The sequence below is a fragment of the Lissotriton helveticus genome, chromosome 10 (assembly GCF_964261635.1).
Source record: "Lissotriton helveticus chromosome 10, aLisHel1.1, whole genome shotgun sequence".
Lineage (NCBI taxonomy): Eukaryota > Metazoa > Chordata > Amphibia > Caudata > Salamandridae > Lissotriton > Lissotriton helveticus.
The window spans coordinates 509480622-509493061 of record NC_136071.1 but is presented as its reverse complement, the minus strand read 5'-3'; the positions used below and the strand labels follow the sequence as shown (position 1 = coordinate 509493061).

Below are 12440 nucleotides of genomic sequence, written 5' to 3'. Positions count from 1 at the left end.
AATAGTCCTTTCAAGTAGGATGCAAGTCAAAACAATCTCTTGCCTGCAGGTGAAGAACAAATGATCCTCTGGTGGAACAAACACAAGAATAGGAAACAAATCCATTGAATAAGAAGCAGAATATTGAGACTGACAACAAAGCTATTCAATCCTGGCAAGGGATTGACCCTCGGACTGTCCTGCTATTCAGGTTTTGGTGGTCTGGGGACCTCAAGCAGAGTTATCTCAATGGGCCAGTGAGATTACTGCGCAGTGCTGGACTTTCTGTCACGGTTTAGTTCACGGTCAGTGAAGCCACCAACACATGAATAGGACACTTTACCCTTCACACTTTTACTCTGTGTGCCATTACCCTGCAGTTTTTACACCGCAAAATCTTTTAAAACGCAGGGCTTTACAACGCAATCCAATACTACGCATTCCCCATTGCAAAACAATGTACTATTCTAACTCCACGGGGACTTTACTTTGGGGAATGCGTTGTAATAGTTTGCGGTGTAAAGCCCTGCGCTGTAAAAGATTTTGCGTTGTAAAAAATGCGGGGTAATGTCATGCAGAGTAACGCATGCGGGGTAAAGGATGTTTTCCCTACCACATACAGAGATTTATAACTGGGTCACTGAAGCCAGTCCCCACTGCAAGGGATATACCCGTAGGCCAATTAACTTCCCAATGAAGGGTATATATTCATATGATGGGTATATATCCATATGAAGGGCATATATCCATATGACGGGTATATCCATACGAAGGGATCCATATGAAGGGTATATATCCATATGAAGGGTATATATCCATATGGTGGGTATATATCCCCCTCAGGGGGCCGCTGTGCAGTAAAAGTGTTTGTATCCGGGTTATAACTGGCTTGGAAATGAGATTACTGTCTCTATAAGGACCAACACCATTGGACAATAACTTATCTGTAAACATTTATACCCCATACCCTCTGGCGCGGAACATGACGTCACTGGCCCGCTTCTACGTCAGTCTTCCACTTGTCAATGACCTTGAGGTAACGCAGCAGGCTTCTCTCTTGGTAGTTCACGCTCAGTCTGTGCTGAATCCGCTCCATTCCCCGTTGCTAAAGGTAAAAGGGCTGCTGCTGGGAGGGGGCGGGGGTCTCCTCCTGTCCCCTTGCTCGGTGCCTGCGCTCTCCGAGGACTCCTTGCCTTATTTGGCGCGAGTTGGCCTGCGCCCCTCCCGTCACTCCCCGCGCGCCGCGCTCACACTCCAGGCCTGATTTATGGCGTGTTTACTTTCTCTGCGGGCTGAGAGGGCCGAAGCGCCAGAGTCACTCAGGAGAGGCTGACAGGGCTCGGGGTGAGTTATGATGATGATGGGGCTGGAGGAGGAGGAGGGGAAGGAGAGCTGGTGCAGCACGGCAGACGAGAATGGGAGAGAAGAGGTGCATGGAAGGCAAGGACGGCAGAACGGGAGGACATGGGAAGACGACGAAGGACGGACAGAGGGGAAAATACAAACGAGGGACGAAGCAGGCCAGAGGGTTCAGAGAGAAAGAAGAAGGGGTGGGTGAAAAGAGAATTGATGAGAGAGAATGGACAAATTGGAGTGAGAAAGGGTGGGGAAGAAGAGGAGTAGCGACGAGCAACAGTAAGCAAAAGGGGGAGGAGATGAAACGAAATAATGGAAGGAGAGGAAGCAAAAGCAAGGTGTAAGGGGAAGTGATGGGTGGACAATTGAGGTGTACACAGAACTGAGAGAAATGAAGAGAGGTAGAGAAAATGCATGGGAAGAGGAAGACAGTGGTTATGTGACCAGGAAAATGGGAAGAGACGAAGAGAAAGCAGGAAGCAGAAGGAGAAAAAGTATGGGGAAATAGGAAGTGAAATGGTGGAGATACATACAGGTATGATGGCAGCAGAGAAAAAGAATGCTGTGAGCTGAGGACAAAAGAACAAGGAGTGAAAGTCAAGGGGTCGGGAGGAAAACGATGTGGGAAAGCAAACGAATAAATAAATAGGGAATCGATGGTGAGAGAGAAAGAGAAAAGAAGCGGCCATAAGACAAGGTATGTGGAAAGTGGAGAATAAAGAAATGCTGAGCTGAAGCAAAGTGGTGAACATAGGAATGAGGGGAAGAGATGAAGATTGATACAGGAAGCTAATGTTCGTAGTGGGAACAGATAAAGTGGGTATAAAGGTGGACAAGACCGAGATACAGAAAATATGATGAGTTATGGAAAGGGGGTGGGGTAACCAGGAGGAGAGATACAGAAAAAAGTGAAGAAAAAAGAAAGGGATGGACGGAAAAAGGAAAAGATAGAGAGAAAGATAAACCATGAACAGGGGAAGAGAAAATACAATGGAGAGTTCGGGGAGAGATTGGGAATGGCAGGGAAAAGAACCAATTAATATGGACACGTGCGGAAAAATAAGATGAAATGAAGTGAGTCAAAAAGCAGTGCAATATTGATAAAAATGGGAAGAGGGAGGACACAAACCTAAAATGGAAGAAAACTGGGTTGCAGACTGCTGGAGAGAGAATGAGAGACAGAACAGGGAGAGACAAAAATTGAAATAAGTGGATTGAAAGAGAAAGAGGAGGACCAAGAGGGGAGAGAAGAAAAAGACAAAGTAAAATGCCAAGAGAGAGCATGAGACAAACAAGGGAGAAATGGGGTGAAATAAGTGTTAGAAAGTAAGGCAAAATAGGTGGAGAGCAAGGGGCACAGGAGAGAAGAGAAGATGGCCTGGGATAAGAATGAGAGTAGGAGACAAAGGGTTAAAGTAATGCTGTACGATGAGAATACTGACTGGCGGGTGCGAGATCAAGAGTTGGAGAATAAGGAAAAATGAAGAGAAATGGAAGACAATGAGAAGGCCGACATTCTGAATAGACTCCCAACGATATACTTGGGCAGGAGATAAATATGGTAACTCCATTTTATCACTCAGTCTGGGTCACCAGGTCCACAACGTTGAAACTGGAATTTCCAGCTCTCATTTTGCCTGTTTTCATCTATTCCTGTCGCAGTTCTTGCTACAGCAGGCGCAAAATAAACATTTGATTCTACCAGATGCATTCCTCCACCTGGAGAAGCATGGAATTACGTGAGATGGTGACTCCAAAGCTATCTAAACCTATTTGACTTGGAATGGGCCCAAAACACCCTAAAGAGACCTGGTGATAGAAAAGGCGATGAGAGGAGCGAGAGAAATAGGTAGATATGCAGAGACCTCTCAGTCAGACGTTGCATGGGCTGGTTCTGTCCTGGACCTGCCAAGCGAGGGAGACAGCAGGAAGCCACTCAGATCCGTACATAATATCTGGAGCGAAACTGCAGATCAACTCATTAGCTTCACTGACAGATATAGGCTTCAGATGAGGATTCCGGAGCCAACACCAAGCTCAACCTTGCCCGTAGACGCCAGGCCAGTAAAGTTCCGTCATAAGGTCCTATCTATCCAAGCTCGTCACCGTCTTAGCTGTACTAAAAATATAAGATGCTCAATCTCCAAACAGTTAAAGTGCCTTGAATCAAAACACCTTGTGAAAAGCACACTTCTTTGTTGGAGCCACTTCTCATGACACACTCTACCACTTGAGTTCAAAACCAAACCAAGAGGATGTGGCACAACGACCAGAGCGGTCAACTAGGGGGCTGGGGATCCGGGTAGGGGTCTCGGCATTGGGGCAACATTCTGTGATTCTGGGCAAATCACAATCTCCCAGTGCCCATGGACAGCACTTGGATTCCCTCACGGGTGATAAGCCGCGATATATAAATCAAAAAACTTAAACTTAACCTCTAAACTTCAGGAATTATCTACGAACTCACATCTTCTACCTTTACCTCAACGAAGACACACGTACCGGTCTCTCTTTTTAAATAGATAATTTTTCCTTCAGTTATCATGTTTGCTCAATATTTTTTAACTGTTTGTTGTAAATAATTTTGTTTTCTGATCGGTTTTATCTGAAGCGCACCAACATCCTCTGTAGAGCACGTAAGCCATATAAATATATTAAATAAACCACATTTAAAAGACTGGTGCAGAAACCACTCAGGCCCTGCCAGAAGACATTTTTGCTGTTCGTACCTGAACATGCGAGGTTGCATTGTCCTTGCCATCAAACCATGGAGTTCACGAACAGAACTCCAGGCCTGGCATTGGGCCACTGTAAATCCTACTGATTGCCCCACCACAGCAGACACACAAATCCAAAAATCACAAACCTAAGACTCTAGTCAAAGGAAGTAAAAACAAGCATTTACAATGCAACAGTTTCGCCTTTGTAAAAGTTAGAGCTATTGGCATTGTAAATGACAATTTTTTTATTTATGTGTTGGTTTTGAAAACCGATAAATAAATGGCATTGTCATTTACAATGCCAATAGCTTAATGTCTCGCAAGACCCTAGACGTACAGTGCACAATATCTCTGCATTGCTGATCAGCCAAAGGTTCGCGTAATATCATTAACTGCAGTCAGAAGTTCACATTTGTTAAATTTCACTTCATGTGATTTAATTTCATTTTTCCACCCTGCCTTTGTATAAAACATTAGTTTGAGTCTATCAAGTAAGTGATTATCGTTTATTTTTCATTACGCTTCACAAACTCATGCACAATCCCTGGAGAACGGGTTGTAGCAGCAAAAAGACGATGTTCCTAATTAAGAGTCATTTCAGATTAAATGAATTCACTTTAGCAGTGAATGGGTATAAAAGGCGCGCAGCCTTGTGCTTTAGTCCCCAGATGATTCTATGGACCTGTGGTGGAGGCGGACAAGGCCGGTCTCCATCTTTCAGGAGTTGCTGCTGATTCAACCGTGAAGTTAAATCATCATCCCTGGCTCCTCCGGTGAATTCTACGCACCCCAGCAGCGCGGTGCCAAGGGGTCACCTGGTCCCTTATTCTCAATGAACTCCATGTGACTTTAAAAAACGAGGCCGCTGCCCTGATTTGTGGCGGCTTCAGCCATCGCTGGTTAGTTTGAAGACTTTGCAAGTGTGAACAATCAGTGGCTCCTACAGCCGTAAAGTTACCCAGAATGTTATGTTCTACCCAGGCTCATCGCCGGCATGGAAATGAATGTTTGATCGTATTTTACACCGCGTCAGCTGCTCAACTCCCCAGGATTGTACGCCAGCCATATCTGGGGGACACTTTGTGCAAGTCGCCTCTGCTCTGGGCTTGTTCCCATGCGCCGCCACCTGCAGGGAGAGCATCCTTCCGCTTTCCTGCTGCCTTTCCTCTGCTGCCACAGGTTGCGCTGGGATCATGAGGAATAACCCCTTCTGTTCTTTGGTCATCATAAAGCCTTGGTGTGCGCTGCTCGCTCCTGTCACCTGTGCCCCTGGTGAGAAGAGATCAGGTGTGCCTTTGTTACCTCAACCTTCAACTCGCACGTTTTTCTGTTCTACGTTGTTTTTTCTGCACACTTCCGCTCCGTCTCTCGTCGAGTGGGCGACTCCCTGCAGACAGAGCTGCAAATATGAAAAGATGATGATAGAAATAAGTACAAAGATGGAGGCCGCAGAAGGTGATCTATTGTGTCCGCTGATGGTAAACCGGTGGAAGAAGAGGTATTGAGATGATGTATGGGGGTTCAGTTGAAAGCTTGGGGTTCAGTTGAAAGCTTAGCGTCCCACCTAGATCAGTTTCCACCGGTGATCCTCAGCAGGAGCAGATCGTTTCTTTGCGTAGGCAAATGCAATGCATAGTCCTATCCACTAACTCGTGATGTAAAAAATTGTCCGTCGCCGGGAAACACTATTCGTGGGAGCGCTGCCTGTGCACTCTCGTGCACCACTGACTGTTCATAATGGAAAGAGGTGTTACTCACTCCACGGAAAGTCCTAAATAGATTGGGAACTTCAATCTCCTGTGTGATGACGTGGGACAGTGTCTCTCGTTCCTGTTTCTCAGGTGTGGGGGCTTCACTGTGTGGAAACAGTTAAGCAGCAGCCCTGATCTGTATGAGAAATGCTGCAGTTACGGATAATGACACTGAGCGCCGCTGTTCACCCACCACAGAAAACACAGATCATTCAACCACGTGGGTAGAACAGAGCATTGCCACAATGAAAAGAAAATCGCTGCTTGTCTCAGTGCATTGCAGACTCTCCTTGGGTGAAGTCTGTCACTGGGCGCTCTTTACAGACATTAATTTGCTGCAGGTAATTAGAGGGACTTCCTGTGCCTGGAATGGAGCAAACACTGAGGCACTGTTACTCTGGGGCTGAGAGATCGAGGCGCTGTTATTCCGTCGCTCAGGCATCGAGACGCTAATACTCCGGGGCGCAGCAGGCATCGAGGCACTGTTACTCCGGGGCTCAGGCATCGAGGCGCTGTTACTCCGGGGCTCAGGCATCGAGGCGCTGTTACTCCGGGGCTCAGGCCTCAAGGGCTGTTACTACGGGGCTCAGGCATCGATGCGCTGTTACTCCGGGGCTCTGGCTTCGAGGCGCTGTGACTCCGGGGCTCCTCTGCTGCTTCTTGTTGCTGTGCTGACAGTCTGTGGAGCTGCTTCCGGGCAGCTGCGTTATCGACTCAGTGAAAACAAACACTTCACGCTGGACATAAAAAGCAGTACAGATGGCACAAAGTATGCAGAGCTGGTTCTAGAGAAACCACTGGAACGGGGGGAACAGGACAGCGGGAGGGGGGGCGGGATAGGTTTAAGGAAAAAAAGCTTAGCGGCTCTCGCGAACCACTCCGGCTAAAGGCACTTTAAAAATGACGAAAACATCACGGGACAAAAAATAAATAAATACACGCCCACAGCCACATGACGTCAGAAAAGAGGCAGGATGAGAAAAACATCGGCGAAACGCCCACGAATCGCCTCGAACGATGACAGGCAGATCTCACTTTCAATGGCTAGCCTCCATTTTTGGAGGTAGCCAATGGAAGTGAGAGGCTGAACTGAAGTGTACAGTGTAACTCAAAAGATTTCGACCTGCGCCGAAAAGCTGCGCCGCGGCGCAGCTTTTCCGCCAGGTCGAAACCTAAAAAGCAGTTACAGGCTGCTGCTTAAGGGGCACAAGGTTACACTAACATACTAGACTAAGCCATGTGGTTAACTAAGATCATCTCATACATACAAAAATGTATCCAGCTTGGAGGTGGATACAATGACCTGGCCAAACAGCCACACAACCATGAAAATTGCTGGTGGTTCAGAGGTACAGTATGTACATGTTCTAATTTACTGGGTTTCTTTACTCGATCAGCCTCAGATGAGCCCCAGCCTCCTTTAGCAAGCCATTTATTCAAACTAGCCTGGCCAGAATAAACCTTGGACATCTTTAAACAAGGAAAGTCTCCAATACTACCTCAGAATATGCCTTTTACCTGACCATAACTTGCTCCAGTCCATTAGAAAGAGGTAGCAAAACACCTTGAATCATTGATTATGCTAACAGATTTAAAAAAGATAAATAAATAACATAACCTGTCGTCTGTCGACACGGTATGGCTGACCGACCATAGAATGCAGGATGAAAGTGGATATGCACATACGGTTTATTCTTGAAAAAGGCGATTGACTAAAAGAAATCCTGGTTTTATTTGAAAGGGAGAATTGGCACCCTCATAAAAATGCTGCAAGCGCTTTGGAGTCTTGAAAAAAATACCTCAGTGCCAAAAAGTCTGTGAACAACTCAGTGTCAGTCTCACAACCACTTCATGATGGCCTGTGGCTAAGAGAGCTATGTGCCAAAGGCCGTGCAGCACAGGATGACACCTGCTGCTACTGGAAATACACATGAAGTGAGGCACTCACAAACTAGTGTTCACCTGTACTGATGTGCCAACAGAGATAGCGGAGCAGTGTTACTAAGTTAAATTACTGACAAATTCTGTTCCCTCTTTGAAGCTAAAACAGCCCAGTATATGGGCCATTGCTCATTAACCCGCCCAACAACAAAACCCAGTCACACCTTCTGACTTACAAATAATTGTAAATAATGGATCGTCTTCATGAAGCCATCAAATCCATATTCAATTCTCATAAATATTCATTGTGGGCATCTTAAATATATTTCTGGAAATTAAGATTTGGTGGTTCCACATCTTCCCTTAGGGGTTTACATCCTTTGGAGAAATAATCACTCTCCTCCTGGAGAAAGTTCTACAACCCTCCTCTCCTAATCTAACCCCTTAATATGGAAGACAGGAGGCTCTATATCAGAATTTCGTTGGCAAAACTATCATATGACATAAATGCTCTGTCCTAAATATTGTTTACAAAAATATCTTGCTACTGGGTATAGAATTTCGATAATGAATTGAAATGGGTTGAGCATTTATCACATTCTATTTTGAACATAATATTTTTGTCAATCAATAGCTTGTCCACAACATTCTTTTATCATACCTCCCTGGAAGCCTAGTTTGTCCTTTCTTGCCAGGGTTGCTAACAGATGGGCCACCAAGAAGGTGTTGCTGCTGTCTGGAATTCCAGGGCTTCCTTATTGTCCAATCTGGGTTCTGCTCTCCCCATGACACTGAAACTGCTCTGGCCCTCCTGTATAATGAGCTGACAGTTCTTCAACACAAGTTCTTGGCTCGCGTTGACACAAACTGCCTTATAGTGCTTCCTCGCCATCTAGGATCAGCAGCAAGGATGCTTCACTTTGGTTCATCTCCTTCCATATGAAGACATCTCAGATAATGAATAGGATGAGGATGTTGACAAAAGACCAATTGCTTCTCTGGAAGCCACACACCATGCAGAATCCTGAAAGTGTCTGTCCTCCCTCGTCTGCTTACAAAGCTACCTGTGGACTAACTTTCAATGTGCTCCCCAGATCTTTTTTTGTGGTTTGCCCGGCATGGCACTTCATCGCAGAAACCTGCATACGCTAACCAGCCATGACATGTTGCCCGCCTTTGCTAATACTGATAAAGGCATCTCCAGCAGAATTGCGCTGTTTGTTAAGCTGTGTTTCCTGTTCTTTCACTATGGAAGCTGATGTCCCATTTGACAAATTAGACAATAGGTTGGCCAGCCTTATCCCTCGTAAGAACCCATTACAGAGTAACACAACAGTGGGAGAGGGCTTCCTTGGTGAACCCTTAGTTGAGAAGTACTGTTTTTTTCTGAAAGTAAAACTAAGATCTGGTGACAGAACCCCTAACTTTTCTTTGAGTAGCTATGATTGCCCTCTCCAGTCTCTTCAGTGCAGAGGCCAACTCTCAGAGTCTCGTGGATGCCTAAGAGGGTGTTCCACACCTGTGGGGCCGATAGCACCAGAACATGCACCCAGATCGCTGCATTTCTTTTGTGCTATTTCAGATGTGAGGAGGGGTTAAAGTACAATTTCACCATGAATACTTTCCTAGATTTTTCCCTTTTGGTCTATTTGAGAATGGTGTGGCATGATTGTTGTTTTTCTCAGAGTGCTGGTTTGGTATGGGGTTCTGTTTATTTGTTCAGCATGGGACCCTGTTGAGACATGAGCATGAAATTTTTCTTAGTTACTGTGCATGACCAGCAAAAATGGTACCACAAATGACTCAATGATCATTTCTCCTGGGTGTCGGGGCTACCTTGGACTTGGGCTAGGAGAGAGGTTTAGTGCATGAAAAGCTAATTGTGTAGAAGGGCATTCCTATCATTTTTTCCAAGTGTGGCCAAGAATCAGGGTGCGTGTGCTACCTGTCTAACCACCCTACCTTCTTGAACTTAAGGCCTCGTAAAAGACACACGGACTTGCATAGTCTATGGTGGTCAGTGTTGAGGTAAAGGATGCAAGGTGATGAACTCCCAGTAACCCCTTCCATGCTGCCGTCGGGCCATTGGCCGACGGCAGCACTACCTCGCTGGTGCTGCCGTCGGCCACTGGCCGACGCGGCCCTGCCCGTTTTGCGGAAGTGCCGCACTGCCGCAAAATCGGCAGTGCAGCCGAGGGGTTTAGGGTGATTCTCACAATTAACATGTTGTTGGGGAATCAGGCTTTAGCGTCATTTATCTGAAGGCCTCTGTTGCAAGAAAAGCCCAAGATACCTCCCCCTTTTTGAGAAAACAGTGGTATTCTGCTGGTTTCTAAACCGAGTGCTTCCTACTTCACTGTGTTGGAATCTTCCACACTTTAGTTTTGCCTTCATCCTTTAGCAGATTCCTGAACTACATTCTGAAGTCTCCATTTGTTTCTCTTTAATTCTCTGTTATATCTCTTTAGACTTTAAATTACCTCAGTCTATCAGGTTGGAAATGATCTAGCCTGATTTGGACTCTACTTGGACAGTGATCAGGGTCTTTGGCTAGGAGTACCTTCCGGAGCCTACAACGCATCCTTCTTTTGAGAGAGGATCTCATAGCCACAGCCTCCTGCAGACCTTGAGTCCTCCCTTACTGTTGCTGCATGCAATGTTCTCTCCATCTGTCTCTGCCAAACACCCTGCTTCTTCTGTTTATATACATTTTTACTGTTGCCTTCCAAGTATCCACACTTTGAATTTCTGACAATAGGATACCAGCGGCGACTCCTCCGCAATGGCGGAGGAGATTCGCCCCACTCGTTTTATTTTGCATTTACCGTCTCCGAGCCAGCTTGTGCAGGAAGGGGCAGGGCATTGGAGAAGGGAGGAGTAGTGCTTTTGCACTTCCTATGTGCGCATGTGTGCTTGGATTGCTTGTGCACTTCCTATGTGCCCATATGTGTTTGGCTGGCTGTCACAGGCCGACCAAAACACACATGCGCACTTAGGTTTCTGAATGCAGCCGGGCTGGAGAAGCCCCACAAACTCCCTGACCTGAGTGGAGTGTCTTACAAGCCCACTCAGGCCAATACCGACTCTGCTCTGCAGCACAGGTATTGGATGGGAGTCTGTCCCAGGGACTGCTGGGACCAGGAAGAGGACAGCAGGAGCGACGGTATGCGGGAGGAGCCCAGTGGCTTCAGGTAAGTTATTTTTTTATTAATTACTAATACGCACCCATGCCCCACCCCTGCATTCCCCCACCGCCTCACCACCCTTTGTTAGTGGCAGCCTCCACTGTAGGATACCATAGTTTTCACTGCGATGTCAGTTTGCAGCTACCCTTACACTAGTGACATGGTTCTGGTCTGACATGCTGTGAACACTTCTCAACCTGTTACTCAGAGTTTTGGTAGTGAATCAAGGCCTCTTCTGCCCCTTGTGGGATTCCATTGATGCTGCTACATCGATCATCTGTTTACGTCATTCATGGGAGGGTAAATCTAGAGGGATGTGTGGGTAGCCTAATCCCTGAGGAATGGGGGTTTTGTTGAGAAAGATATAGGTAGCTGAAGCCACAAGACCAGAATGGGATTGGGCAACTAGGATAAAGTGGTCACCCTAGGTAGGGGCAGAAAGCGGAACTAGATGGAATGGGGTCTTGTTTCTGGGGGTGGTTTAATGTAAACTTAGATGCTACCACCTGCAACTATGGACTGATGTGCCCTACTTTAAGCAGCATATGGCAGAGGGGATAGATGTTTCTGATATACACTAATATACCACTGTACTCCTAACAAGGGCGACTCCTCCGCTAAGGTGGAGGAGTCTCACCCTACTGCTCTCTGAGCAGGACAAATAAAATGATAAGATGGGTATTATCATTTTGTTTTCTGTAGCAATGGGGCTGGGTTAGGGCAGAGCGGGGCTGGTGTCAGAGCCTAGGAGGAGTGGTTTACACACTCTAAGTACCCATGATGGTTTGGCTGGCCGTCTCGGGCCAGCCAAACAGTAATGCGCACTTTGTATGTCCCCTATGAGGCTGTAATTAGGCCTGGGCAATAAATTCCGTTCCGCTCGCGGAATTTGAGTAATTTTGCATTCCGCGGAGAACGGGGAATTGCCACAAATTTGGCGGCTTCGCTGAATGTTTTGCTTGTTCGGGCTTTCAAAATGTGTGTTTGCGAGATATTTCGCCCCGAGCACGCAAACAGCGTTCACAAACAGGAAAAAGCATCGCCAACGGGCAGAACAAGCAATTCCGCGTGTTCGCAGAATTTCTGCGTGCTCGAAGAGATTTTTTACCGCTCCCCGGAGCTTTGCGTAGCGCGACTACGCAAATTCCGCCCACCCCTAGCTGTAATACACCTCCTTGTGGGAAACATGCACAGGCATCCAGTGCCTACCTGAGTGCCAAACCACGGCGCTCAGACCAATCACAATGCTTCATTGCAGTGTTGTGATTGGGTTAGGGGAGTCGGTGTGCTTCCTCTTTCCAGGTTTAAGCAAAGAAGGAGGGAGATGGCCGGCGTCTGTGAGGTGATGTGTTTTTATTTTTTATATTTTGTTCCCCCCTGCCTCGCCACCCCCATTCCCTGTCAGCCGCCATTGACTCCTAACAGGCATTCAACATGGCCCAAAACATGTATTCTACGGTTATGTTACCAGACAACCCTTGCCATGAGAAAAATCACACACACTTTCATCCGCTGGGTAATGGGATTGCCTATCAATTTAGAAGATGCCTGAGGAACAGGCAAATCGC

The 12440-nt window shown here is 46.6% G+C and overlaps 1 protein-coding gene across 3 annotated transcripts in view; it reads right to left on the bottom strand.

Moving 5' to 3' along the window:
• NTN3 (netrin 3) overlaps positions 1-12440 on the bottom strand; it is a 253419-nt gene that overhangs the window by 168637 nt on the left and 72342 nt on the right. Inside the window, exon 1 of one of the 3 annotated variants that reach the window (XM_078663016.1) lies at positions 947-1080. The exons of the other annotated variants lie outside the window; for them this stretch is intronic. The gene's annotated coding sequence lies outside the window, so the exon portion shown is untranslated. Of the gene's footprint in view, positions 1-946; positions 1081-12440 lie in introns of those variants that run through there. 3 annotated transcript variants of the gene reach the window in all.